Source organism: Schistocerca americana, chromosome 8 (assembly GCF_021461395.2).
Source record: "Schistocerca americana isolate TAMUIC-IGC-003095 chromosome 8, iqSchAmer2.1, whole genome shotgun sequence".
Taxonomy (NCBI): domain Eukaryota; kingdom Metazoa; phylum Arthropoda; class Insecta; order Orthoptera; family Acrididae; genus Schistocerca; species Schistocerca americana.
The window spans coordinates 70,143,723-70,171,454 of NC_060126.1; the positions used below are offsets into that span (position 1 = coordinate 70,143,723).

Genomic DNA, 27,732 nt, shown 5'->3' on the forward strand with positions numbered 1-27,732 from the left:
GCAACCCCTTAGCGAAACGTTCAGACTTCTAGCTGGATGTGCACATCATTTAGAATCTGCCTGGCAGAGTCTCGCAGGAGGCAGCATTTCCTATTAGGGGAGAAAATGGAATGGCCCGTGGAGGGAAGGAACCCATGACCTACGCGTTACTAGCACGACGCTACAGCCCACTGAGCTAACGGGCAATGCAACAGTGTCGCATCAGCAGTCCAAAACCGCAAAACCGTCTCCTCTCCCTTCAAAACGGCCCCGCCATTAACGTGAGGATGTATCTCTTTTCCTTGACTTTCTCTCACCTTATACTTGGAACCCAGAGCAGCAGCTCCACGAAGACGAAAAACGGCCGTGAGAAGTTTTCTCATCTCAGCCCCGAGAATTCACGTTCAGGTACCGGGAATCGAACCCGGGCCTCCTGGGTGAAAGCCAGGTATCCTAGCCACTAGACCATACCGGACACACCTCAACGATCCACTACGTGTGTATGCGTCCAGAAATACGTCTCCTCCACGCAACTTTAGGGCCGAATCTGGCGCCAACGCTGAACTCTGTCCGCCACCACGATCCCGCTTACTCACTCCCAAAGCGCGCAAGTCATACTAGGCAAACATCGCTTTCAGTCTCGAGTGCAACTAGCAAAGCTGTAATTAGTAATAACTGGAAACAAACACACGTTGACGCAAAGTAGCCTAGGTGGTAATAAACGGCAAATACGGCCTTACCTCGCAAAAGCTATGCTGTGCCTTTCACCGTCGTGGAGAGAAAATGAGATGGCTGAGTTGAGGATAGAACGTACGCCCTTAAGATAATGACATGCGCAGCCCACTGCGCCACCGAGGCATACAGGAATACTCGCCACCGCAGCCTCACTAAGAAGTTCTAATTTCAGAATTGTTTTCCCACCATGCCGTACATGAAAGGGTGGATTTCTCGGCGGAAGTCAATGCTGCGTCTAGTTACAGTGCATCGCCCTGGAAGCAACGTGGCACCGCGTTCCGATGTGCCGGCGGGCAGAGCGCCTGCAGCAGGGTCGCTTGATCCTCTGGTGGCAGCAGGGGCGACAACACACCGCGACACAGGAAGCCTGCAGCGCAATGCGGTGGTGGTGTAACGGTCAGCATGGTTGCTTCCCAAGCAGTTGATCCGTGTTCGATTCCCGGCCACCGCAGGAGGATTGTCATTTTTGCGTAGCGCAATAGTGTGTGTTCTAGACCATGCGATCCTCGAAATTGCCACGTGTCGCGGCACAGGTAGTATCTCCTCGTCTCCTGCCTCGTTCCAGCTAAGTGGATTAATTTCACTTCATCGTGTGTCGACTTGGCCCGACTTTGCTCGACTGCCGCTCGCTGCCGCTCGGCGGTGGGGCCGATATGACAGGAGAAGTACGACAATCGGCTGCGAGAAATAAAGTAATCAAGAGTACTTTTCCTTTTCAATACGAAAAGCTAAACTTTCATTTACAAATTTCGGAAATCTCACTGCTTCGCACAGTGTTATCTACACATTTGAGAAATTATCTGTTGATTCGTACGGTTCTGTTATTGCCAAAGTCGTTCTTGCACTTTCCTTGCGCTCTTTTTGCAATCAGCCTCATTAAATTGTGGATCATATGTTCGTTAACGTAATTTAAATTGCTTAGGGAGGCATCATAGCACGTCAACACTGTAGCATAAAAGGAGGAGGGTGGGGGTTGAAATGGAAGGGTCCAATAGCACGCAGAGTTCCCGGACGATCACCCATCCACTCACTAACCACGCAAACGTCTGCTTAACTTCATTAATTGAAAGTGAGCTGGCCGTTGGCAACCCCTTAGCGAAACGTTCAGACTTCTAGCTGGATGTGCACATCATTTAGAATCTGCCTGGCAGAGTCTCGCAGGAGGCAGCATTTCCTATTAGGGGAGAAAATGGAATGGCCCGTGGAGGGAAGGAACCCATGACCTACGCGTTACTAGCACGACGCTACAGCCCACTGAGCTAACGGGCAATGCAACAGTGTCGCATCAGCAGTCCAAAACCGCAAAACCGTCTCCTCTCCCTTCAAAACGGCCCCGCCATTAACGTGAGGATGTATCTCTTTTCCTTGACTTTCTCTCACCTTATACTTGGAACCCAGAGCAGCAGCTCCACGAAGACGAAAAACGGCCGTGAGAAGTTTTCTCATCTCAGCCCCGAGAATTCACGTTCAGGTACCGGGAATCGAACCCGGGCCTCCTGGGTGAAAGCCAGGTATCCTAGCCACTAGACCATACCGGACACACCTCAACGATCCACTACGTGTGTATGCGTCCAGAAATACGTCTCCTCCACGCAACTTTAGGGCCGAATCTGGCGCCAACGCTGAACTCTGTCCGCCACCACGATCCCGCTTACTCACTCCCAAAGCGCGCAAGTCATACTAGGCAAACATCGCTTTCAGTCTCGAGTGCAACTAGCAAAACTGTAATTAGTAATAACTGGAAACAAACACACGTTGACGCAAAGTAGCCTAGGTGGTAATAAACGGCAAATACGGCCTTACCTCGCAAAAGCTATGCTGTGCCTTTCACCGTCGTGGAGAGAAAATGAGATGGCTGAGTTGAGGATAGAACGTACGCCCTTAAGATAATGACATGCGCAGCCCACTGCGCCACCGAGGCATACAGGAATACTCGCCACCGCAGCCTCACTAAGAAGTTCTAATTTCAGAATTGTTTTCCCACCATGCCGTACATGAAAGGGTGGATTTCTCGGCGGAAGTCAATGCTGCGTCTAGTTACAGTGCATCGCCCTGGAAGCAACGTGGCACCGCGTTCCGATGTGCCGGCGGGCAGAGCGCCTGCAGCAGGGTCGCTTGATCCTCTGGTGGCAGCAGGGGCGACAACACACCGCGACACAGGAAGCCTGCAGCGCAATGCGGTGGTGGTGTAACGGTCAGCATGGTTGCTTCCCAAGCAGTTGATCCGTGTTCGATTCCCGGCCACCGCAGGAGGATTGTCATTTTTGCGTAGCGCAATAGTGTGTGTTCTAGACCATGCGATCCTCGAAATTGCCACGTGTCGCGGCACAGGTAGTATCTCCTCGTCTCCTGCCTCGTTCCAGCTAAGTGGATTAATTTCACTTCATCGTGTGTCGACTTGGCCCGACTTTGCTCGACTGCCGCTCGCTGCCGCTCGGCGGTGGGGCCGATATGACAGGAGAAGTACGACAATCGGCTGCGAGAAATAAAGTAATCAAGAGTACTTTTCCTTTTCAATACGAAAAGCTAAACTTTCATTTACAAATTTCGGAAATCTCACTGCTTCGCACAGTGTTATCTACACATTTGAGAAATTATCTGTTGATTCGTACGGTTCTGTTATTGCCAAAGTCGTTCTTGCACTTTCCTTGCGCTCTTTTTGCAATCAGCCTCATTAAATTGTGGATCATATGTTCGTTAACGTAATTTAAATTGCTTAGGGAGGCATCATAGCACGTCAACACTGTAGCATAAAAGGAGGAGGGTGGGGGTTGAAATGGAAGGGTCCAATAGCACGCAGAGTTCCCGGACGATCACCCATCCACTCACTAGCCACGCAAACGTCTGCTTAACTTCATTAATTGAAAGTGAGCTGGCCGTTGGCAACCCCTTAGCGAAACGTTCAGACTTCTAGCTGGATGTGCACATCATTTAGAATCTGCCTGGCAGAGTCTCGCAGGAGGCAGCATTTCCTATTAGGGGAGAAAATGGAATGGCCCGTGGAGGGAAGGAACCCATGACCTACGCGTTACTAGCACGACGCTACAGCCCACTGAGCTAACGGGCAATGCAACAGTGTCGCATCAGCAGTCCAAAACCGCAAAACCGTCTCCTCTCCCTTCAAAACGGCCCCGCCATTAACGTGAGGATGTATCTCTTTTCCTTGACTTTCTCTCACCTTATACTTGGAACCCAGAGCAGCAGCTCCACGAAGACGAAAAACGGCCGTGAGAAGTTTTCTCATCTCAGCCCCGAGAATTCACGTTCAGGTACCGGGAATCGAACCCGGGCCTCCTGGGTGAAAGCCAGGTATCCTAGCCACTAGACCATACCGGACACACCTCAACGATCCACTACGTGTGTATGCGTCCAGAAATACGTCTCCTCCACGCAACTTTAGGGCCGAATCTGGCGCCAACGCTGAACTCTGTCCGCCACCACGATCCCGCTTACTCACTCCCAAAGCGCGCAAGTCATACTAGGCAAACATCGCTTTCAGTCTCGAGTGCAACTAGCAAAACTGTAATTAGTAATAACTGGAAACAAACACACGTTGACGCAAAGTAGCCTAGGTGGTAATAAACGGCAAATACGGCCTTACCTCGCAAAAGCTATGCTGTGCCTTTCACCGTCGTGGAGAGAAAATGAGATGGCTGAGTTGAGGATAGAACGTACGCCCTTAAGATAATGACATGCGCAGCCCACTGCGCCACCGAGGCATACAGGAATACTCGCCACCGCAGCCTCACTAAGAAGTTCTAATTTCAGAATTGTTTTCCCACCATGCCGTACATGAAAGGGTGGATTTCTCGGCGGAAGTCAATGCTGCGTCTAGTTACAGTGCATCGCCCTGGAAGCAACGTGGCACCGCGTTCCGATGTGCCGGCGGGCAGAGCGCCTGCAGCAGGGTCGCTTGATCCTCTGGTGGCAGCAGGGGCGACAACACACCGCGACACAGGAAGCCTGCAGCGCAATGCGGTGGTGGTGTAACGGTCAGCATGGTTGCTTCCCAAGCAGTTGATCCGTGTTCGATTCCCGGCCACCGCAGGAGGATTGTCATTTTTGCGTAGCGCAATAGTGTGTGTTCTAGACCATGCGATCCTCGAAATTGCCACGTGTCGCGGCACAGGTAGTATCTCCTCGTCTCCTGCCTCGTTCCAGCTAAGTGGATTAATTTCACTTCATCGTGTGTCGACTTGGCCCGACTTTGCTCGACTGCCGCTCGCTGCCGCTCGGCGGTGGGGCCGATATGACAGGAGAAGTACGACAATCGGCTGCGAGAAATAAAGTAATCAAGAGTACTTTTCCTTTTCAATACGAAAAGCTAAACTTTCATTTACAAATTTCGGAAATCTCACTGCTTCGCACAGTGTTATCTACACATTTGAGAAATTATCTGTTGATTCGTACGGTTCTGTTATTGCCAAAGTCGTTCTTGCACTTTCCTTGCGCTCTTTTTGCAATCAGCCTCATTAAATTGTGGATCATATGTTCGTTAACGTAATTTAAATTGCTTAGGGAGGCATCATAGCACGTCAACACTGTAGCATAAAAGGAGGAGGGTGGGGGTTGAAATGGAAGGGTCCAATAGCACGCAGAGTTCCCGGACGATCACCCATCCACTCACTAACCACGCAAACGTCTGCTTAACTTCATTAATTGAAAGTGAGCTGGCCGTTGGCAACCCCTTAGCGAAACGTTCAGACTTCTAGCTGGATGTGCACATCATTTAGAATCTGCCTGGCAGAGTCTCGCAGGAGGCAGCATTTCCTATTAGGGGAGAAAATGGAATGGCCCGTGGAGGGAAGGAACCCATGACCTACGCGTTACTAGCACGACGCTACAGCCCACTGAGCTAACGGGCAATGCAACAGTGTCGCATCAGCAGTCCAAAACCGCAAAACCGTCTCCTCTCCCTTCAAAACGGCCCCGCCATTAACGTGAGGATGTATCTCTTTTCCTTGACTTTCTCTCACCTTATACTTGGAACCCAGAGCAGCAGCTCCACGAAGACGAAAAACGGCCGTGAGAAGTTTTCTCATCTCCGCCCCGAGAATTCACGTTCAGGTACCGGGAATCGAACCCGGGCCTCCTGGGTGAAAGCCAGGTATCCTAGCCACTAGACCATACCGGACACACCTCAACGATCCACTACGTGTGTATGCGTCCAGAAATACGTCTCCTCCACGCAACTTTAGGGCCGAATCTGGCGCCAACGCTGAACTCTGTCCGCCACCACGATCCCGCTTACTCACTCCCAAAGCGCGCAAGTCATACTAGGCAAACATCGCTTTCAGTCTCGAGTGCAACTAGCAAAACTGTAATTAGTAATAACTGGAAACAAACACACGTTGACGCAAAGTAGCCTAGGTGGTAATAAACGGCAAATACGGCCTTACCTCGCAAAAGCTATGCTGTGCCTTTCACCGTCGTGGAGAGAAAATGAGATGGCTGAGTTGAGGATAGAACGTACGCCCTTAAGATAATGACATGCGCAGCCCACTGCGCCACCGAGGCATACAGGAATACTCGCCACCGCAGCCTCACTAAGAAGTTCTAATTTCAGAATTGTTTTCCCACCATGCCGTACATGAAAGGGTGGATTTCTCGGCGGAAGTCAATGCTGCGTCTAGTTACAGTGCATCGCCCTGGAAGCAACGTGGCACCGCGTTCCGATGTGCCGGCGGGCAGAGCGCCTGCAGCAGGGTCGCTTGATCCTCTGGTGGCAGCAGGGGCGACAACACACCGCGACACAGGAAGCCTGCAGCGCAATGCGGTGGTGGTGTAACGGTCAGCATGGTTGCTTCCCAAGCAGTTGATCCGTGTTCGATTCCCGGCCACCGCAGGAGGATTGTCATTTTTGCGTAGCGCAATAGTGTGTGTTCTAGACCATGCGATCCTCGAAATTGCCACGTGTCGCGGCACAGGTAGTATCTCCTCGTCTCCTGCCTCGTTCCAGCTAAGTGGATTAATTTCACTTCATCGTGTGTCGACTTGGCCCGACTTTGCTCGACTGCCGCTCGCTGCCGCTCGGCGGTGGGGCCGATATGACAGGAGAAGTACGACAATCGGCTGCGAGAAATAAAGTAATCAAGAGTACTTTTCCTTTTCAATACGAAAAGCTAAACTTTCATTTACAAATTTCGGAAATCTCACTGCTTCGCACAGTGTTATCTACACATTTGAGAAATTATCTGTTGATTCGTACGGTTCTGTTATTGCCAAAGTCGTTCTTGCACTTTCCTTGCGCTCTTTTTGCAATCAGCCTCATTAAATTGTGGATCATATGTTCGTTAACGTAATTTAAATTGCTTAGGGAGGCATCATAGCACGTCAACACTGTAGCATAAAAGGAGGAGGGTGGGGGTTGAAATGGAAGGGTCCAATAGCACGCAGAGTTCCCGGACGATCACCCATCCACTCACTAACCACGCAAACGTCTGCTTAACTTCATTAATTGAAAGTGAGCTGGCCGTTGGCAACCCCTTAGCGAAACGTTCAGACTTCTAGCTGGATGTGCACATCATTTAGAATCTGCCTGGCAGAGTCTCGCAGGAGGCAGCATTTCCTATTAGGGGAGAAAATGGAATGGCCCGTGGAGGGAAGGAACCCATGACCTACGCGTTACTAGCACGACGCTACAGCCCACTGAGCTAACGGGCAATGCAACAGTGTCGCATCAGCAGTCCAAAACCGCAAAACCGTCTCCTCTCCCTTCAAAACGGCCCCGCCATTAACGTGAGGATGTATCTCTTTTCCTTGACTTTCTCTCACCTTATACTTGGAACCCAGAGCAGCAGCTCCACGAAGACGAAAAACGGCCGTGAGAAGTTTTCTCATCTCAGCCCCGAGAATTCACGTTCAGGTACCGGGAATCGAACCCGGGCCTCCTGGGTGAAAGCCAGGTATCCTAGCCACTAGACCATACCGGACACACCTCAACGATCCACTACGTGTGTATGCGTCCAGAAATACGTCTCCTCCACGCAACTTTAGGGCCGAATCTGGCGCCAACGCTGAACTCTGTCCGCCACCACGATCCCGCTTACTCACTCCCAAAGCGCGCAAGTCATACTAGGCAAACATCGCTTTCAGTCTCGAGTGCAACTAGCAAAACTGTAATTAGTAATAACTGGAAACAAACACACGTTGACGCAAAGTAGCCTAGGTGGTAATAAACGGCAAATACGGCCTTACCTCGCAAAAGCTATGCTGTGCCTTTCACCGTCGTGGAGAGAAAATGAGATGGCTGAGTTGAGGATAGAACGTACGCCCTTAAGATAATGACATGCGCAGCCCACTGCGCCACCGAGGCATACAGGAATACTCGCCACCGCAGCCTCACTAAGAAGTTCTAATTTCAGAATTGTTTTCCCACCATGCCGTACATGAAAGGGTGGATTTCTCGGCGGAAGTCAATGCTGCGTCTAGTTACAGTGCATCGCCCTGGAAGCAACGTGGCACCGCGTTCCGATGTGCCGGCGGGCAGAGCGCCTGCAGCAGGGTCGCTTGATCCTCTGGTGGCAGCAGGGGCGACAACACACCGCGACACAGGAAGCCTGCAGCGCAATGCGGTGGTGGTGTAACGGTCAGCATGGTTGCTTCCCAAGCAGTTGATCCGTGTTCGATTCCCGGCCACCGCAGGAGGATTGTCATTTTTGCGTAGCGCAATAGTGTGTGTTCTAGACCATGCGATCCTCGAAATTGCCACGTGTCGCGGCACAGGTAGTATCTCCTCGTCTCCTGCCTCGTTCCAGCTAAGTGGATTAATTTCACTTCATCGTGTGTCGACTTGGCCCGACTTTGCTCGACTGCCGCTCGCTGCCGCTCGGCGGTGGGGCCGATATGACAGGAGAAGTACGACAATCGGCTGCGAGAAATAAAGTAATCAAGAGTACTTTTCCTTTTCAATACGAAAAGCTAAACTTTCATTTACAAATTTCGGAAATCTCACTGCTTCGCACAGTGTTATCTACACATTTGAGAAATTATCTGTTGATTCGTACGGTTCTGTTATTGCCAAAGTCGTTCTTGCACTTTCCTTGCGCTCTTTTTGCAATCAGCCTCATTAAATTGTGGATCATATGTTCGTTAACGTAATTTAAATTGCTTAGGGAGGCATCATAGCACGTCAACACTGTAGCATAAAAGGAGGAGGGTGGGGGTTGAAATGGAAGGGTCCAATAGCACGCAGAGTTCCCGGACGATCACCCATCCACTCACTAACCACGCAAACGTCTGCTTAACTTCATTAATTGAAAGTGAGCTGGCCGTTGGCAACCCCTTAGCGAAACGTTCAGACTTCTAGCTGGATGTGCACATCATTTAGAATCTGCCTGGCAGAGTCTCGCAGGAGGCAGCATTTCCTATTAGGGGAGAAAATGGAATGGCCCGTGGAGGGAAGGAACCCATGACCTACGCGTTACTAGCACGACGCTACAGCCCACTGAGCTAACGGGCAATGCAACAGTGTCGCATCAGCAGTCCAAAACCGCAAAACCGTCTCCTCTCCCTTCAAAACGGCCCCGCCATTAACGTGAGGATGTATCTCTTTTCCTTGACTTTCTCTCACCTTATACTTGGAACCCAGAGCAGCAGCTCCACGAAGACGAAAAACGGCCGTGAGAAGTTTTCTCATCTCAGCCCCGAGAATTCACGTTCAGGTACCGGGAATCGAACCCGGGCCTCCTGGGTGAAAGCCAGGTATCCTAGCCACTAGACCATACCGGACACACCTCAACGATCCACTACGTGTGTATGCGTCCAGAAATACGTCTCCTCCACGCAACTTTAGGGCCGAATCTGGCGCCAACGCTGAACTCTGTCCGCCACCACGATCCCGCTTACTCACTCCCAAAGCGCGCAAGTCATACTAGGCAAACATCGCTTTCAGTCTCGAGTGCAACTAGCAAAACTGTAATTAGTAATAACTGGAAACAAACACACGTTGACGCAAAGTAGCCTAGGTGGTAATAAACGGCAAATACGGCCTTACCTCGCAAAAGCTATGCTGTGCCTTTCACCGTCGTGGAGAGAAAATGAGATGGCTGAGTTGAGGATAGAACGTACGCCCTTAAGATAATGACATGCGCAGCCCACTGCGCCACCGAGGCATACAGGAATACTCGCCACCGCAGCCTCACTAAGAAGTTCTAATTTCAGAATTGTTTTCCCACCATGCCGTACATGAAAGGGTGGATTTCTCGGCGGAAGTCAATGCTGCGTCTAGTTACAGTGCATCGCCCTGGAAGCAACGTGGCACCGCGTTCCGATGTGCCGGCGGGCAGAGCGCCTGCAGCAGGGTCGCTTGATCCTCTGGTGGCAGCAGGGGCGACAACACACCGCGACACAGGAAGCCTGCAGCGCAATGCGGTGGTGGTGTAACGGTCAGCATGGTTGCTTCCCAAGCAGTTGATCCGTGTTCGATTCCCGGCCACCGCAGGAGGATTGTCATTTTTGCGTAGCGCAATAGTGTGTGTTCTAGACCATGCGATCCTCGAAATTGCCACGTGTCGCGGCACAGGTAGTATCTCCTCGTCTCCTGCCTCGTTCCAGCTAAGTGGATTAATTTCACTTCATCGTGTGTCGACTTGGCCCGACTTTGCTCGACTGCCGCTCGCTGCCGCTCGGCGGTGGGGCCGATATGACAGGAGAAGTACGACAATCGGCTGCGAGAAATAAAGTAATCAAGAGTACTTTTCCTTTTCAATACGAAAAGCTAAACTTTCATTTACAAATTTCGGAAATCTCACTGCTTCGCACAGTGTTATCTACACATTTGAGAAATTATCTGTTGATTCGTACGGTTCTGTTATTGCCAAAGTCGTTCTTGCACTTTCCTTGCGCTCTTTTTGCAATCAGCCTCATTAAATTGTGGATCATATGTTCGTTAACGTAATTTAAATTGCTTAGGGAGGCATCATAGCACGTCAACACTGTAGCATAAAAGGAGGAGGGTGGGGGTTGAAATGGAAGGGTCCAATAGCACGCAGAGTTCCCGGACGATCACCCATCCACTCACTAGCCACGCAAACGTCTGCTTAACTTCATTAATTGAAAGTGAGCTGGCCGTTGGCAACCCCTTAGCGAAACGTTCAGACTTCTAGCTGGATGTGCACATCATTTAGAATCTGCCTGGCAGAGTCTCGCAGGAGGCAGCATTTCCTATTAGGGGAGAAAATGGAATGGCCCGTGGAGGGAAGGAACCCATGACCTACGCGTTACTAGCACGACGCTACAGCCCACTGAGCTAACGGGCAATGCAACAGTGTCGCATCAGCAGTCCAAAACCGCAAAACCGTCTCCTCTCCCTTCAAAACGGCCCCGCCATTAACGTGAGGATGTATCTCTTTTCCTTGACTTTCTCTCACCTTATACTTGGAACCCAGAGCAGCAGCTCCACGAAGACGAAAAACGGCCGTGAGAAGTTTTCTCATCTCAGCCCCGAGAATTCACGTTCAGGTACCGGGAATCGAACCCGGGCCTCCTGGGTGAAAGCCAGGTATCCTAGCCACTAGACCATACCGGACACACCTCAACGATCCACTACGTGTGTATGCGTCCAGAAATACGTCTCCTCCACGCAACTTTAGGGCCGAATCTGGCGCCAACGCTGAACTCTGTCCGCCACCACGATCCCGCTTACTCACTCCCAAAGCGCGCAAGTCATACTAGGCAAACATCGCTTTCAGTCTCGAGTGCAACTAGCAAAACTGTAATTAGTAATAACTGGAAACAAACACACGTTGACGCAAAGTAGCCTAGGTGGTAATAAACGGCAAATACGGCCTTACCTCGCAAAAGCTATGCTGTGCCTTTCACCGTCGTGGAGAGAAAATGAGATGGCTGAGTTGAGGATAGAACGTACGCCCTTAAGATAATGACATGCGCAGCCCACTGCGCCACCGAGGCATACAGGAATACTCGCCACCGCAGCCTCACTAAGAAGTTCTAATTTCAGAATTGTTTTCCCACCATGCCGTACATGAAAGGGTGGATTTCTCGGCGGAAGTCAATGCTGCGTCTAGTTACAGTGCATCGCCCTGGAAGCAACGTGGCACCGCGTTCCGATGTGCCGGCGGGCAGAGCGCCTGCAGCAGGGTCGCTTGATCCTCTGGTGGCAGCAGGGGCGACAACACACCGCGACACAGGAAGCCTGCAGCGCAATGCGGTGGTGGTGTAACGGTCAGCATGGTTGCTTCCCAAGCAGTTGATCCGTGTTCGATTCCCGGCCACCGCAGGAGGATTGTCATTTTTGCGTAGCGCAATAGTGTGTGTTCTAGACCATGCGATCCTCGAAATTGCCACGTGTCGCGGCACAGGTAGTATCTCCTCGTCTCCTGCCTCGTTCCAGCTAAGTGGATTAATTTCACTTCATCGTGTGTCGACTTGGCCCGACTTTGCTCGACTGCCGCTCGCTGCCGCTCGGCGGTGGGGCCGATATGACAGGAGAAGTACGACAATCGGCTGCGAGAAATAAAGTAATCAAGAGTACTTTTCCTTTTCAATACGAAAAGCTAAACTTTCATTTACAAATTTCGGAAATCTCACTGCTTCGCACAGTGTTATCTACACATTTGAGAAATTATCTGTTGATTCGTACGGTTCTGTTATTGCCAAAGTCGTTCTTGCACTTTCCTTGCGCTCTTTTTGCAATCAGCCTCATTAAATTGTGGATCATATGTTCGTTAACGTAATTTAAATTGCTTAGGGAGGCATCATAGCACGTCAACACTGTAGCATAAAAGGAGGAGGGTGGGGGTTGAAATGGAAGGGTCCAATAGCACGCAGAGTTCCCGGACGATCACCCATCCACTCACTAACCACGCAAACGTCTGCTTAACTTCATTAATTGAAAGTGAGCTGGCCGTTGGCAACCCCTTAGCGAAACGTTCAGACTTCTAGCTGGATGTGCACATCATTTAGAATCTGCCTGGCAGAGTCTCGCAGGAGGCAGCATTTCCTATTAGGGGAGAAAATGGAATGGCCCGTGGAGGGAAGGAACCCATGACCTACGCGTTACTAGCACGACGCTACAGCCCACTGAGCTAACGGGCAATGCAACAGTGTCGCATCAGCAGTCCAAAACCGCAAAACCGTCTCCTCTCCCTTCAAAACGGCCCCGCCATTAACGTGAGGATGTATCTCTTTTCCTTGACTTTCTCTCACCTTATACTTGGAACCCAGAGCAGCAGCTCCACGAAGACGAAAAACGGCCGTGAGAAGTTTTCTCATCTCAGCCCCGAGAATTCACGTTCAGGTACCGGGAATCGAACCCGGGCCTCCTGGGTGAAAGCCAGGTATCCTAGCCACTAGACCATACCGGACACACCTCAACGATCCACTACGTGTGTATGCGTCCAGAAATACGTCTCCTCCACGCAACTTTAGGGCCGAATCTGGCGCCAACGCTGAACTCTGTCCGCCACCACGATCCCGCTTACTCACTCCCAAAGCGCGCAAGTCATACTAGGCAAACATCGCTTTCAGTCTCGAGTGCAACTAGCAAAACTGTAATTAGTAATAACTGGAAACAAACACACGTTGACGCAAAGTAGCCTAGGTGGTAATAAACGGCAAATACGGCCTTACCTCGCAAAAGCTATGCTGTGCCTTTCACCGTCGTGGAGAGAAAATGAGATGGCTGAGTTGAGGATAGAACGTACGCCCTTAAGATAATGACATGCGCAGCCCACTGCGCCACCGAGGCATACAGGAATACTCGCCACCGCAGCCTCACTAAGAAGTTCTAATTTCAGAATTGTTTTCCCACCATGCCGTACATGAAAGGGTGGATTTCTCGGCGGAAGTCAATGCTGCGTCTAGTTACAGTGCATCGCCCTGGAAGCAACGTGGCACCGCGTTCCGATGTGCCGGCGGGCAGAGCGCCTGCAGCAGGGTCGCTTGATCCTCTGGTGGCAGCAGGGGCGACAACACACCGCGACACAGGAAGCCTGCAGCGCAATGCGGTGGTGGTGTAACGGTCAGCATGGTTGCTTCCCAAGCAGTTGATCCGTGTTCGATTCCCGGCCACCGCAGGAGGATTGTCATTTTTGCGTAGCGCAATAGTGTGTGTTCTAGACCATGCGATCCTCGAAATTGCCACGTGTCGCGGCACAGGTAGTATCTCCTCGTCTCCTGCCTCGTTCCAGCTAAGTGGATTAATTTCACTTCATCGTGTGTCGACTTGGCCCGACTTTGCTCGACTGCCGCTCGCTGCCGCTCGGCGGTGGGGCCGATATGACAGGAGAAGTACGACAATCGGCTGCGAGAAATAAAGTAATCAAGAGTACTTTTCCTTTTCAATACGAAAAGCTAAACTTTCATTTACAAATTTCGGAAATCTCACTGCTTCGCACAGTGTTATCTACACATTTGAGAAATTATCTGTTGATTCGTACGGTTCTGTTATTGCCAAAGTCGTTCTTGCACTTTCCTTGCGCTCTTTTTGCAATCAGCCTCATTAAATTGTGGATCATATGTTCGTTAACGTAATTTAAATTGCTTAGGGAGGCATCATAGCACGTCAACACTGTAGCATAAAAGGAGGAGGGTGGGGGTTGAAATGGAAGGGTCCAATAGCACGCAGAGTTCCCGGACGATCACCCATCCACTCACTAACCACGCAAACGTCTGCTTAACTTCATTAATTGAAAGTGAGCTGGCCGTTGGCAACCCCTTAGCGAAACGTTCAGACTTCTAGCTGGATGTGCACATCATTTAGAATCTGCCTGGCAGAGTCTCGCAGGAGGCAGCATTTCCTATTAGGGGAGAAAATGGAATGGCCCGTGGAGGGAAGGAACCCATGACCTACGCGTTACTAGCACGACGCTACAGCCCACTGAGCTAACGGGCAATGCAACAGTGTCGCATCAGCAGTCCAAAACCGCAAAACCGTCTCCTCTCCCTTCAAAACGGCCCCGCCATTAACGTGAGGATGTATCTCTTTTCCTTGACTTTCTCTCACCTTATACTTGGAACCCAGAGCAGCAGCTCCACGAAGACGAAAAACGGCCGTGAGAAGTTTTCTCATCTCAGCCCCGAGAATTCACGTTCAGGTACCGGGAATCGAACCCGGGCCTCCTGGGTGAAAGCCAGGTATCCTAGCCACTAGACCATACCGGACACACCTCAACGATCCACTACGTGTGTATGCGTCCAGAAATACGTCTCCTCCACGCAACTTTAGGGCCGAATCTGGCGCCAACGCTGAACTCTGTCCGCCACCACGATCCCGCTTACTCACTCCCAAAGCGCGCAAGTCATACTAGGCAAACATCGCTTTCAGTCTCGAGTGCAACTAGCAAAACTGTAATTAGTAATAACTGGAAACAAACACACGTTGACGCAAAGTAGCCTAGGTGGTAATAAACGGCAAATACGGCCTTACCTCGCAAAAGCTATGCTGTGCCTTTCACCGTCGTGGAGAGAAAATGAGATGGCTGAGTTGAGGATAGAACGTACGCCCTTAAGATAATGACATGCGCAGCCCACTGCGCCACCGAGGCATACAGGAATACTCGCCACCGCAGCCTCACTAAGAAGTTCTAATTTCAGAATTGTTTTCCCACCATGCCGTACATGAAAGGGTGGATTTCTCGGCGGAAGTCAATGCTGCGTCTAGTTACAGTGCATCGCCCTGGAAGCAACGTGGCACCGCGTTCCGATGTGCCGGCGGGCAGAGCGCCTGCAGCAGGGTCGCTTGATCCTCTGGTGGCAGCAGGGGCGACAACACACCGCGACACAGGAAGCCTGCAGCGCAATGCGGTGGTGGTGTAACGGTCAGCATGGTTGCTTCCCAAGCAGTTGATCCGTGTTCGATTCCCGGCCACCGCAGGAGGATTGTCATTTTTGCGTAGCGCAATAGTGTGTGTTCTAGACCATGCGATCCTCGAAATTGCCACGTGTCGCGGCACAGGTAGTATCTCCTCGTCTCCTGCCTCGTTCCAGCTAAGTGGATTAATTTCACTTCATCGTGTGTCGACTTGGCCCGACTTTGCTCGACTGCCGCTCGCTGCCGCTCGGCGGTGGGGCCGATATGACAGGAGAAGTACGACAATCGGCTGCGAGAAATAAAGTAATCAAGAGTACTTTTCCTTTTCAATACGAAAAGCTAAACTTTCATTTACAAATTTCGGAAATCTCACTGCTTCGCACAGTGTTATCTACACATTTGAGAAATTATCTGTTGATTCGTACGGTTCTGTTATTGCCAAAGTCGTTCTTGCACTTTCCTTGCGCTCTTTTTGCAATCAGCCTCATTAAATTGTGGATCATATGTTCGTTAACGTAATTTAAATTGCTTAGGGAGGCATCATAGCACGTCAACACTGTAGCATAAAAGGAGGAGGGTGGGGGTTGAAATGGAAGGGTCCAATAGCACGCAGAGTTCCCGGACGATCACCCATCCACTCACTAACCACGCAAACGTCTGCTTAACTTCATTAATTGAAAGTGAGCTGGCCGTTGGCAACCCCTTAGCGAAACGTTCAGACTTCTAGCTGGATGTGCACATCATTTAGAATCTGCCTGGCAGAGTCTCGCAGGAGGCAGCATTTCCTATTAGGGGAGAAAATGGAATGGCCCGTGGAGGGAAGGAACCCATGACCTACGCGTTACTAGCACGACGCTACAGCCCACTGAGCTAACGGGCAATGCAACAGTGTCGCATCAGCAGTCCAAAACCGCAAAACCGTCTCCTCTCCCTTCAAAACGGCCCCGCCATTAACGTGAGGATGTATCTCTTTTCCTTGACTTTCTCTCACCTTATACTTGGAACCCAGAGCAGCAGCTCCACGAAGACGAAAAACGGCCGTGAGAAGTTTTCTCATCTCAGCCCCGAGAATTCACGTTCAGGTACCGGGAATCGAACCCGGGCCTCCTGGGTGAAAGCCAGGTATCCTAGCCACTAGACCATACCGGACACACCTCAACGATCCACTACGTGTGTATGCGTCCAGAAATACGTCTCCTCCACGCAACTTTAGGGCCGAATCTGGCGCCAACGCTGAACTCTGTCCGCCACCACGATCCCGCTTACTCACTCCCAAAGCGCGCAAGTCATACTAGGCAAACATCGCTTTCAGTCTCGAGTGCAACTAGCAAAACTGTAATTAGTAATAACTGGAAACAAACACACGTTGACGCAAAGTAGCCTAGGTGGTAATAAACGGCAAATACGGCCTTACCTCGCAAAAGCTATGCTGTGCCTTTCACCGTCGTGGAGAGAAAATGAGATGGCTGAGTTGAGGATAGAACGTACGCCCTTAAGATAATGACATGCGCAGCCCACTGCGCCACCGAGGCATACAGGAATACTCGCCACCGCAGCCTCACTAAGAAGTTCTAATTTCAGAATTGTTTTCCCACCATGCCGTACATGAAAGGGTGGATTTCTCGGCGGAAGTCAATGCTGCGTCTAGTTACAGTGCATCGCCCTGGAAGCAACGTGGCACCGCGTTCCGATGTGCCGGCGGGCAGAGCGCCTGCAGCAGGGTCGCTTGATCCTCTGGTGGCAGCAGGGGCGACAACACACCGCGACACAGGAAGCCTGCAGCGCAATGCGGTGGTGGTGTAACGGTCAGCATGGTTGCTTCCCAAGCAGTTGATCCGTGTTCGATTCCCGGCCACCGCAGGAGGATTGTCATTTTTGCGTAGCGCAATAGTGTGTGTTCTAGACCATGCGATCCTCGAAATTGCCACGTGTCGCGGCACAGGTAGTATCTCCTCGTCTCCTGCCTCGTTCCAGCTAAGTGGATTAATTTCACTTCATCGTGTGTCGACTTGGCCCGACTTTGCTCGACTGCCGCTCGCTGCCGCTCGGCGGTGGGGCCGATATGACAGGAGAAGTACGACAATCGGCTGCGAGAAATAAAGTAATCAAGAGTACTTTTCCTTTTCAATACGAAAAGCTAAACTTTCATTTACAAATTTCGGAAATCTCACTGCTTCGCACAGTGTTATCTACACATTTGAGAAATTATCTGTTGATTCGTACGGTTCTGTTATTGCCAAAGTCGTTCTTGCACTTTCCTTGCGCTCTTTTTGCAATCAGCCTCATTAAATTGTGGATCATATGTTCGTTAACGTAATTTAAATTGCTTAGGGAGGCATCATAGCACGTCAACACTGTAGCATAAAAGGAGGAGGGTGGGGGTTGAAATGGAAGGGTCCAATAGCACGCAGAGTTCCCGGACGATCACCCATCCACTCACTAGCCACGCAAACGTCTGCTTAACTTCATTAATTGAAAGTGAGCTGGCCGTTGGCAACCCCTTAGCGAAACGTTCAGACTTCTAGCTGGATGTGCACATCATTTAGAATCTGCCTGGCAGAGTCTCGCAGGAGGCAGCATTTCCTATTAGGGGAGAAAATGGAATGGCCCGTGGAGGGAAGGAACCCATGACCTACGCGTTACTAGCACGACGCTACAGCCCACTGAGCTAACGGGCAATGCAACAGTGTCGCATCAGCAGTCCAAAACCGCAAAACCGTCTCCTCTCCCTTCAAAACGGCCCCGCCATTAACGTGAGGATGTATCTCTTTTCCTTGACTTTCTCTCACCTTATACTTGGAACCCAGAGCAGCAGCTCCACGAAGACGAAAAACGGCCGTGAGAAGTTTTCTCATCTCAGCCCCGAGAATTCACGTTCAGGTACCGGGAATCGAACCCGGGCCTCCTGGGTGAAAGCCAGGTATCCTAGCCACTAGACCATACCGGACACACCTCAACGATCCACTACGTGTGTATGCGTCCAGAAATACGTCTCCTCCACGCAACTTTAGGGCCGAATCTGGCGCCAACGCTGAACTCTGTCCGCCACCACGATCCCGCTTACTCACTCCCAAAGCGCGCAAGTCATACTAGGCAAACATCGCTTTCAGTCTCGAGTGCAACTAGCAAAACTGTAATTAGTAATAACTGGAAACAAACACACGTTGACGCAAAGTAGCCTAGGTGGTAATAAACGGCAAATACGGCCTTACCTCGCAAAAGCTATGCTGTGCCTTTCACCGTCGTGGAGAGAAAATGAGATGGCTGAGTTGAGGATAGAACGTACGCCCTTAAGATAATGACATGCGCAGCCCACTGCGCCACCGAGGCATACAGGAATACTCGCCACCGCAGCCTCACTAAGAAGTTCTAATTTCAGAATTGTTTTCCCACCATGCCGTACATGAAAGGGTGGATTTCTCGGCGGAAGTCAATGCTGCGTCTAGTTACAGTGCATCGCCCTGGAAGCAACGTGGCACCGCGTTCCGATGTGCCGGCGGGCAGAGCGCCTGCAGCAGGGTCGCTTGATCCTCTGGTGGCAGCAGGGGCGACAACACACCGCGACACAGGAAGCCTGCAGCGCAATGCGGTGGTGGTGTAACGGTCAGCATGGTTGCTTCCCAAGCAGTTGATCCGTGTTCGATTCCCGGCCACCGCAGGAGGATTGTCATTTTTGCGTAGCGCAATAGTGTGTGTTCTAGACCATGCGATCCTCGAAATTGCCACGTGTCGCGGCACAGGTAGTATCTCCTCGTCTCCTGCCTCGTTCCAGCTAAGTGGATTAATTTCACTTCATCGTGTGTCGACTTGGCCCGACTTTGCTCGACTGCCGCTCGCTGCCGCTCGGCGGTGGGGCCGATATGACAGGAGAAGTACGACAATCGGCTGCGAGAAATAAAGTAATCAAGAGTACTTTTCCTTTTCAATACGAAAAGCTAAACTTTCATTTACAAATTTCGGAAATCTCACTGCTTCGCACAGTGTTATCTACACATTTGAGAAATTATCTGTTGATTCGTACGGTTCTGTTATTGCCAAAGTCGTTCTTGCACTTTCCTTGCGCTCTTTTTGCAATCAGCCTCATTAAATTGTGGATCATATGTTCGTTAACGTAATTTAAATTGCTTAGGGAGGCATCATAGCACGTCAACACTGTAGCATAAAAGGAGGAGGGTGGGGGTTGAAATGGAAGGGTCCAATAGCACGCAGAGTTCCCGGACGATCACCCATCCACTCACTAGCCACGCAAACGTCTGCTTAACTTCATTAATTGAAAGTGAGCTGGCCGTTGGCAACCCCTTAGCGAAACGTTCAGACTTCTAGCTGGATGTGCACATCATTTAGAATCTGCCTGGCAGAGTCTCGCAGGAGGCAGCATTTCCTATTAGGGGAGAAAATGGAATGGCCCGTGGAGGGAAGGAACCCATGACCTACGCGTTACTAGCACGACGCTACAGCCCACTGAGCTAACGGGCAATGCAACAGTGTCGCATCAGCAGTCCAAAACCGCAAAACCGTCTCCTCTCCCTTCAAAACGGCCCCGCCATTAACGTGAGGATGTATCTCTTTTCCTTGACTTTCTCTCACCTTATACTTGGAACCCAGAGCAGCAGCTCCACGAAGACGAAAAACGGCCGTGAGAAGTTTTCTCATCTCAGCCCCGAGAATTCACGTTCAGGTACCGGGAATCGAACCCGGGCCTCCTGGGTGAAAGCCAGGTATCCTAGCCACTAGACCATACCGGACACACCTCAACGATCCACTACGTGTGTATGCGTCCAGAAATACGTCTCCTCCACGCAACTTTAGGGCCGAATCTGGCGCCAACGCTGAACTCTGTCCGCCACCACGATCCCGCTTACTCACTCCCAAAGCGCGCAAGTCATACTAGGCAAACATCGCTTTCAGTCTCGAGTGCAACTAGCAAAACTGTAATTAGTAATAACTGGAAACAAACACACGTTGACGCAAAGTAGCCTAGGTGGTAATAAACGGCAAATACGGCCTTACCTCGCAAAAGCTATGCTGTGCCTTTCACCGTCGTGGAGAGAAAATGAGATGGCTGAGTTGAGGATAGAACGTACGCCCTTAAGATAATGACATGCGCAGCCCACTGCGCCACCGAGGCATACAGGAATACTCGCCACCGCAGCCTCACTAAGAAGTTCTAATTTCAGAATTGTTTTCCCACCATGCCGTACATGAAAGGGTGGATTTCTCGGCGGAAGTCAATGCTGCGTCTAGTTACAGTGCATCGCCCTGGAAGCAACGTGGCACCGCGTTCCGATGTGCCGGCGGGCAGAGCGCCTGCAGCAGGGTCGCTTGATCCTCTGGTGGCAGCAGGGGCGACAACACACCGCGACACAGGAAGCCTGCAGCGCAATGCGGTGGTGGTGTAACGGTCAGCATGGTTGCTTCCCAAGCAGTTGATACGTGTTCGATTCCCGGCCACCGCAGGAGGATTGTCATTTTTGCGTAGCGCAATAGTGTGTGTTCTAGACCATGCGATCCTCGAAATTGCCACGTGTCGCGGCACAGGTAGTATCTCCTCGTCTCCTGCCTCGTTCCAGCTAAGTGGATTAATTTCACTTCATCGTGTGTCGACTTGGCCCGACTTTGCTCGACTGCCGCTCGCTGCCGCTCGGCGGTGGGGCCGATATGACAGGAGAAGTACGACAATCGGCTGCGAGAAATAAAGTAATCAAGAGTACTTTTCCTTTTCAATACGAAAAGCTAAACTTTCATTTACAAATTTCGGAAATCTCACTGCTTCGCACAGTGTTATCTACACATTTGAGAAATTATCTGTTGATTCGTACGGTTCTGTTATTGCCAAAGTCGTTCTTGCACTTTCCTTGCGCTCTTTTTGCAATCAGCCTCATTAAATTGTGGATCATATGTTCGTTAACGTAATTTAAATTGCTTAGGGAGGCATCATAGCACGTCAACACTGTAGCATAAAAGGAGGAGGGTGGGGGTTGAAATGGAAGGGTCCAATAGCACGCAGAGTTCCCGGACGATCACCCATCCACTCACTAACCACGCAAACGTCTGCTTAACTTCATTAATTGAAAGTGAGCTGGCCGTTGGCAACCCCTTAGCGAAACGTTCAGACTTCTAGCTGGATGTGCACATCATTTAGAATCTGCCTGGCAGAGTCTCGCAGGAGGCAGCATTTCCTATTAGGGGAGAAAATGGAATGGCCCGTGGAGGGAAGGAACCCATGACCTACGCGTTACTAGCACGACGCTACAGCCCACTGAGCTAACGGGCAATGCAACAGTGTCGCATCAGCAGTCCAAAACCGCAAAACCGTCTCCTCTCCCTTCAAAACGGCCCCGCCATTAACGTGAGGATGTATCTCTTTTCCTTGACTTTCTCTCACCTTATACTTGGAACCCAGAGCAGCAGCTCCACGAAGACGAAAAACGGCCGTGAGAAGTTTTCTCATCTCAGCCCCGAGAATTCACGTTCAGGTACCGGGAATCGAACCCGGGCCTCCTGGGTGAAAGCCAGGTATCCTAGCCACTAGACCATACCGGACACACCTCAACGATCCACTACGTGTGTATGCGTCCAGAAATACGTCTCCTCCACGCAACTTTAGGGCCGAATCTGGCGCCAACGCTGAACTCTGTCCGCCACCACGATCCCGCTTACTCACTCCCAAAGCGCGCAAGTCATACTAGGCAAACATCGCTTTCAGTCTCGAGTGCAACTAGCAAAACTGTAATTAGTAATAACTGGAAACAAACACACGTTGACGCAAAGTAGCCTAGGTGGTAATAAACGGCAAATACGGCCTTACCTCGCAAAAGCTATGCTGTGCCTTTCACCGTCGTGGAGAGAAAATGAGATGGCTGAGTTGAGGATAGAACGTACGCCCTTAAGATAATGACATGCGCAGCCCACTGCGCCACCGAGGCATACAGGAATACTCGCCACCGCAGCCTCACTAAGAAGTTCTAATTTCAGAATTGTTTTCCCACCATGCCGTACATGAAAGGGTGGATTTCTCGGCGGAAGTCAATGCTGCGTCTAGTTACAGTGCATCGCCCTGGAAGCAACGTGGCACCGCGTTCCGATGTGCCGGCGGGCAGAGCGCCTGCAGCAGGGTCGCTTGATCCTCTGGTGGCAGCAGGGGCGACAACACACCGCGACACAGGAAGCCTGCAGCGCAATGCGGTGGTGGTGTAACGGTCAGCATGGTTGCTTCCCAAGCAGTTGATCCGTGTTCGATTCCCGGCCACCGCAGGAGGATTGTCATTTTTGCGTAGCGCAATAGTGTGTGTTCTAGACCATGCGATCCTCGAAATTGCCACGTGTCGCGGCACAGGTAGTTTCTCCTCGTCTCCTGCCTCGTTCCAGCTAAGTGGATTAATTTCACTTCATCGTGTGTCGACTTGGCCCGACTTTGCTCGACTGCCGCTCGCTGCCGCTCGGCGGTGGGGCCGATATGACAGGAGAAGTACGACAATCGGCTGCGAGAAATAAAGTAATCAAGAGTACTTTTCCTTTTCAATACGAAAAGCTAAACTTTCATTTACAAATTTCGGAAATCTCACTGCTTCGCACAGTGTTATCTACACATTTGAGAAATTATCTGTTGATTCGTACGGTTCTGTTATTGCCAAAGTCGTTCTTGCACTTTCCTTGCGCTCTTTTTGCAATCAGCCTCATTAAATTGTGGATCATATGTTCGTTAACGTAATTTAAATTGCTTAGGGAGGCATCATAGCACGTCAACACTGTAGCATAAAAGGAGGAGGGTGGGGGTTGAAATGGAAGGGTCCAATAGCACGCAGAGTTCCCGGACGATCACCCATCCACTCACTAACCACGCAAACGTCTGCTTAACTTCATTAATTGAAAGTGAGCTGGCCGTTGGCAACCCCTTAGCGAAACGTTCAGACTTCTAGCTGGATGTGCACATCATTTAGAATCTGCCTGGCAGAGTCTCGCAGGAGGCAGCATTTCCTATTAGGGGAGAAAATGGAATGGCCCGTGGAGGGAAGGAACCCATGACCTACGCGTTACTAGCACGACGCTACAGCCCACTGAGCTAACGGGCAATGCAACAGTGTCGCATCAGCAGTCCAAAACCGCAAAACCGTCTCCTCTCCCTTCAAAACGGCCCCGCCATTAACGTGAGGATGTATCTCTTTTCCTTGACTTTCTCTCACCTTATACTTGGAACCCAGAGCAGCAGCTCCACGAAGACGAAAAACGGCCGTGAGAAGTTTTCTCATCTCAGCCCCGAGAATTCACGTTCAGGTACCGGGAATCGAACCCGGGCCTCCTGGGTGAAAGCCAGGTATCCTAGCCACTAGACCATACCGGACACACCTCAACGATCCACTACGTGTGTATGCGTCCAGAAATACGTCTCCTCCACGCAACTTTAGGGCCGAATCTGGCGCCAACGCTGAACTCTGTCCGCCACCACGATCCCGCTTACTCACTCCCAAAGCGCGCAAGTCATACTAGGCAAACATCGCTTTCAGTCTCGAGTGCAACTAGCAAAACTGTAATTAGTAATAACTGGAAACAAACACACGTTGACGCAAAGTAGCCTAGGTGGTAATAAACGGCAAATACGGCCTTACCTCGCAAAAGCTATGCTGTGCCTTTCACCGTCGTGGAGAGAAAATGAGATGGCTGAGTTGAGGATAGAACGTACGCCCTTAAGATAATGACATGCGCAGCCCACTGCGCCACCGAGGCATACAGGAATACTCGCCACCGCAGCCTCACTAAGAAGTTCTAATTTCAGAATTGTTTTCCCACCATGCCGTACATGAAAGGGTGGATTTCTCGGCGGAAGTCAATGCTGCGTCTAGTTACAGTGCATCGCCCTGGAAGCAACGTGGCACCGCGTTCCGATGTGCCGGCGGGCAGAGCGCCTGCAGCAGGGTCGCTTGATCCTCTGGTGGCAGCAGGGGCGACAACACACCGCGACACAGGAAGCCTGCAGCGCAATGCGGTGGTGGTGTAACGGTCAGCATGGTTGCTTCCCAAGCAGTTGATCCGTGTTCGATTCCCGGCCACCGCAGGAGGATTGTCATTTTTGCGTAGCGCAATAGTGTGTGTTCTAGACCATGCGATCCTCGAAATTGCCACGTGTCGCGGCACAGGTAGTATCTCCTCGTCTCCTGCCTCGTTCCAGCTAAGTGGATTAATTTCACTTCATCGTGTGTCGACTTGGCCCGACTTTGCTCGACTGCCGCTCGCTGCCGCTCGGCGGTGGGGCCGATATGACAGGAGAAGTACGACAATCGGCTGCGAGAAATAAAGTAATCAAGAGTACTTTTCCTTTTCAATACGAAAAGCTAAACTTTCATTTACAAATTTCGGAAATCTCACTGCTTCGCACAGTGTTATCTACACATTTGAGAAATTATCTGTTGATTCGTACGGTTCTGTTATTGCCAAAGTCGTTCTTGCACTTTCCTTGCGCTCTTTTTGCAATCAGCCTCATTAAATTGTGGATCATATGTTCGTTAACGTAATTTAAATTGCTTAGGGAGGCATCATAGCACGTCAACACTGTAGCATAAAAGGAGGAGGGTGGGGGTTGAAATGGAAGGGTCCAATAGCACGCAGAGTTCCCGGACGATCACCCATCCACTCACTAACCACGCAAACGTCTGCTTAACTTCATTAATTGAAAGTGAGCTGGCCGTTGGCAACCCCTTAGCGAAACGTTCAGACTTCTAGCTGGATGTGCACATCATTTAGAATCTGCCTGGCAGAGTCTCGCAGGAGGCAGCATTTCCTATTAGGGGAGAAAATGGAATGGCCCGTGGAGGGAAGGAACCCATGACCTACGCGTTACTAGCACGACGCTACAGCCCACTGAGCTAACGGGCAATGCAACAGTGTCGCATCAGCAGTCCAAAACCGCAAAACCGTCTCCTCTCCCTTCAAAACGGCCCCGCCATTAACGTGAGGATGTATCTCTTTTCCTTGACTTTCTCTCACCTTATACTTGGAACCCAGAGCAGCAGCTCCACGAAGACGAAAAACGGCCGTGAGAAGTTTTCTCATCTCAGCCCCGAGAATTCACGTTCAGGTACCGGGAATCGAACCCGGGCCTCCTGGGTGAAAGCCAGGTATCCTAGCCACTAGACCATACCGGACACACCTCAACGATCCACTACGTGTGTATGCGTCCAGAAATACGTCTCCTCCACGCAACTTTAGGGCCGAATCTGGCGCCAACGCTGAACTCTGTCCGCCACCACGATCCCGCTTACTCACTCCCAAAGCGCGCAAGTCATACTAGGCAAACATCGCTTTCAGTCTCGAGTGCAACTAGCAAAACTGTAATTAGTAATAACTGGAAACAAACACACGTTGACGCAAAGTAGCCTAGGTGGTAATAAACGGCAAATACGGCCTTACCTCGCAAAAGCTATGCTGTGCCTTTCACCGTCGTGGAGAGAAAATGAGATGGCTGAGTTGAGGATAGAACGTACGCCCTTAAGATAATGACATGCGCAGCCCACTGCGCCACCGAGGCATACAGGAATACTCGCCACCGCAGCCTCACTAAGAAGTTCTAATTTCAGAATTGTTTTCCCACCATGCCGTACATGAAAGGGTGGATTTCTCGGCGGAAGTCAATGCTGCGTCTAGTTACAGTGCATCGCCCTGGAAGCAACGTGGCACCGCGTTCCGATGTGCCGGCGGGCAGAGCGCCTGCAGCAGGGTCGCTTGATCCTCTGGTGGCAGCAGGGGCGACAACACACCGCGACACAGGAAGCCTGCAGCGCAATGCGGTGGTGGTGTAACGGTCAGCATGGTTGCTTCCCAAGCAGTTGATCCGTGTTCGATTCCCGGCCACCGCAGGAGGATTGTCATTTTTGCGTAGCGCAATAGTGTGTGTTCTAGACCATGCGATCCTCGAAATTGCCACGTGTCGCGGCACAGGTAGTATCTCCTCGTCTCCTGCCTCGTTCCAGCTAAGTGGATTAATTTCACTTCATCGTGTGTCGACTTGGCCCGACTTTGCTCGACTGCCGCTCGCTGCCGCTCGGCGGTGGGGCCGATATGACAGGAGAAGTACGACAATCGGCTGCGAGAAATAAAGTAATCAAGAGTACTTTTCCTTTTCAATACGAAAAGCTAAACTTTCATTTACAAATTTCGGAAATCTCACTGCTTCGCACAGTGTTATCTACACATTTGAGAAATTATCTGTTGATTCGTACGGTTCTGTTATTGCCAAAGTCGTTCTTGCACTTTCCTTGCGCTCTTTTTGCAATCAGCCTCATTAAATTGTGGATCATATGTTCGTTAACGTAATTTAAATTGCTTAGGGAGGCATCATAGCACGTCAACACTGTAGCATAAAAGGAGGAGGGTGGGGGTTGAAATGGAAGGGTCCAATAGCACGCAGAGTTCCCGGACGATCACCCATCCACTCACTAACCACGCAAACGTCTGCTTAACTTCATTAATTGAAAGTGAGCTGGCCGTTGGCAACCCCTTAGCGAAACGTTCAGACTTCTAGCTGGATGTGCACATCATTTAGAATCTGCCTGGCAGAGTCTCGCAGGAGGCAGCATTTCCTATTAGGGGAGAAAATGGAATGGCCCGTGGAGGGAAGGAACCCATGACCTACGCGTTACTAGCACGACGCTACAGCCCACTGAGCTAACGGGCAATGCAACAGTGTCGCATCAGCAGTCCAAAACCGCAAAACCGTCTCCTCTCCCTTCAAAACGGCCCCGCCATTAACGTGAGGATGTATCTCTTTTCCTTGACTTTCTCTCACCTTATACTTGGAACCCAGAGCAGCAGCTCCACGAAGACGAAAAACGGCCGTGAGAAGTTTTCTCATCTCAGCCCCGAGAATTCACGTTCAGGTACCGGGAATCGAACCCGGGCCTCCTGGGTGAAAGCCAGGTATCCTAGCCACTAGACCATACCGGACACACCTCAACGATCCACTACGTGTGTATGCGTCCAGAAATACGTCTCCTCCACGCAACTTTAGGGCCGAATCTGGCGCCAACGCTGAACTCTGTCCGCCACCACGATCCCGCTTACTCACTCCCAAAGCGCGCAAGTCATACTAGGCAAACATCGCTTTCAGTCTCGAGTGCAACTAGCAAAACTGTAATTAGTAATAACTGGAAACAAACACACGTTGACGCAAAGTAGCCTAGGTGGTAATAAACGGCAAATACGGCCTTACCTCGCAAAAGCTATGCTGTGCCTTTCACCGTCGTGGAGAGAAA

The 27,732-nt window shown here is 50.9% G+C and overlaps 30 non-coding genes across 30 annotated transcripts; 14 read left to right on the plus strand and 16 right to left on the minus strand.

Moving 5' to 3' along the window:
* Positions 1-382: 382 nt before the first annotated feature.
* On the minus strand, positions 383-454 carry Trnae-uuc. The gene has a single exon. It is a non-coding gene; the product is annotated as a tRNA-Glu (tRNA).
* A 639-nt stretch (positions 455-1,093) lies between these two features.
* On the plus strand, positions 1,094-1,165 carry Trnag-ccc. Its single transcript has one exon. It is a non-coding gene; the product is annotated as a tRNA-Gly (tRNA).
* A 1,015-nt stretch (positions 1,166-2,180) lies between these two features.
* Trnae-uuc lies at positions 2,181-2,252 on the minus strand. Its single transcript has one exon. It is a non-coding gene; the product is annotated as a tRNA-Glu (tRNA).
* Positions 2,253-2,891: 639 nt separating this feature from the next.
* On the plus strand, positions 2,892-2,963 carry Trnag-ccc. The gene has a single exon. It is a non-coding gene; the product is annotated as a tRNA-Gly (tRNA).
* A 1,015-nt stretch (positions 2,964-3,978) lies between these two features.
* Trnae-uuc lies at positions 3,979-4,050 on the minus strand. Its single transcript has one exon. It is a non-coding gene; the product is annotated as a tRNA-Glu (tRNA).
* Positions 4,051-4,689: 639 nt separating this feature from the next.
* Positions 4,690-4,761, plus strand: Trnag-ccc. The gene has a single exon. It is a non-coding gene; the product is annotated as a tRNA-Gly (tRNA).
* A 1,015-nt stretch (positions 4,762-5,776) lies between these two features.
* Trnae-uuc lies at positions 5,777-5,848 on the minus strand. The gene has a single exon. It is a non-coding gene; the product is annotated as a tRNA-Glu (tRNA).
* A 639-nt stretch (positions 5,849-6,487) lies between these two features.
* Trnag-ccc lies at positions 6,488-6,559 on the plus strand. The gene has a single exon. It is a non-coding gene; the product is annotated as a tRNA-Gly (tRNA).
* Positions 6,560-7,574: 1,015 nt separating this feature from the next.
* On the minus strand, positions 7,575-7,646 carry Trnae-uuc. Its single transcript has one exon. It is a non-coding gene; the product is annotated as a tRNA-Glu (tRNA).
* Positions 7,647-8,285: 639 nt separating this feature from the next.
* Trnag-ccc lies at positions 8,286-8,357 on the plus strand. The gene has a single exon. It is a non-coding gene; the product is annotated as a tRNA-Gly (tRNA).
* Positions 8,358-9,372: 1,015 nt separating this feature from the next.
* On the minus strand, positions 9,373-9,444 carry Trnae-uuc. Its single transcript has one exon. It is a non-coding gene; the product is annotated as a tRNA-Glu (tRNA).
* A 639-nt stretch (positions 9,445-10,083) lies between these two features.
* Trnag-ccc lies at positions 10,084-10,155 on the plus strand. Its single transcript has one exon. It is a non-coding gene; the product is annotated as a tRNA-Gly (tRNA).
* Positions 10,156-11,170: 1,015 nt separating this feature from the next.
* On the minus strand, positions 11,171-11,242 carry Trnae-uuc. The gene has a single exon. It is a non-coding gene; the product is annotated as a tRNA-Glu (tRNA).
* A 639-nt stretch (positions 11,243-11,881) lies between these two features.
* On the plus strand, positions 11,882-11,953 carry Trnag-ccc. The gene has a single exon. It is a non-coding gene; the product is annotated as a tRNA-Gly (tRNA).
* Positions 11,954-12,968: 1,015 nt separating this feature from the next.
* Positions 12,969-13,040, minus strand: Trnae-uuc. Its single transcript has one exon. It is a non-coding gene; the product is annotated as a tRNA-Glu (tRNA).
* Positions 13,041-13,679: 639 nt separating this feature from the next.
* On the plus strand, positions 13,680-13,751 carry Trnag-ccc. Its single transcript has one exon. It is a non-coding gene; the product is annotated as a tRNA-Gly (tRNA).
* Positions 13,752-14,766: 1,015 nt separating this feature from the next.
* Positions 14,767-14,838, minus strand: Trnae-uuc. Its single transcript has one exon. It is a non-coding gene; the product is annotated as a tRNA-Glu (tRNA).
* A 639-nt stretch (positions 14,839-15,477) lies between these two features.
* On the plus strand, positions 15,478-15,549 carry Trnag-ccc. The gene has a single exon. It is a non-coding gene; the product is annotated as a tRNA-Gly (tRNA).
* A 1,015-nt stretch (positions 15,550-16,564) lies between these two features.
* Trnae-uuc lies at positions 16,565-16,636 on the minus strand. Its single transcript has one exon. It is a non-coding gene; the product is annotated as a tRNA-Glu (tRNA).
* A 639-nt stretch (positions 16,637-17,275) lies between these two features.
* Positions 17,276-17,347, plus strand: Trnag-ccc. The gene has a single exon. It is a non-coding gene; the product is annotated as a tRNA-Gly (tRNA).
* A 1,015-nt stretch (positions 17,348-18,362) lies between these two features.
* Positions 18,363-18,434, minus strand: Trnae-uuc. The gene has a single exon. It is a non-coding gene; the product is annotated as a tRNA-Glu (tRNA).
* Positions 18,435-19,073: 639 nt separating this feature from the next.
* Trnag-ccc lies at positions 19,074-19,145 on the plus strand. Its single transcript has one exon. It is a non-coding gene; the product is annotated as a tRNA-Gly (tRNA).
* Positions 19,146-20,160: 1,015 nt separating this feature from the next.
* Trnae-uuc lies at positions 20,161-20,232 on the minus strand. Its single transcript has one exon. It is a non-coding gene; the product is annotated as a tRNA-Glu (tRNA).
* Positions 20,233-21,958: 1,726 nt separating this feature from the next.
* Trnae-uuc lies at positions 21,959-22,030 on the minus strand. Its single transcript has one exon. It is a non-coding gene; the product is annotated as a tRNA-Glu (tRNA).
* Positions 22,031-22,669: 639 nt separating this feature from the next.
* On the plus strand, positions 22,670-22,741 carry Trnag-ccc. Its single transcript has one exon. It is a non-coding gene; the product is annotated as a tRNA-Gly (tRNA).
* Positions 22,742-23,756: 1,015 nt separating this feature from the next.
* On the minus strand, positions 23,757-23,828 carry Trnae-uuc. The gene has a single exon. It is a non-coding gene; the product is annotated as a tRNA-Glu (tRNA).
* A 639-nt stretch (positions 23,829-24,467) lies between these two features.
* Positions 24,468-24,539, plus strand: Trnag-ccc. The gene has a single exon. It is a non-coding gene; the product is annotated as a tRNA-Gly (tRNA).
* Positions 24,540-25,554: 1,015 nt separating this feature from the next.
* Trnae-uuc lies at positions 25,555-25,626 on the minus strand. The gene has a single exon. It is a non-coding gene; the product is annotated as a tRNA-Glu (tRNA).
* Positions 25,627-26,265: 639 nt separating this feature from the next.
* Positions 26,266-26,337, plus strand: Trnag-ccc. The gene has a single exon. It is a non-coding gene; the product is annotated as a tRNA-Gly (tRNA).
* A 1,015-nt stretch (positions 26,338-27,352) lies between these two features.
* Positions 27,353-27,424, minus strand: Trnae-uuc. The gene has a single exon. It is a non-coding gene; the product is annotated as a tRNA-Glu (tRNA).
* Positions 27,425-27,732: the final 308 nt, after the last annotated feature.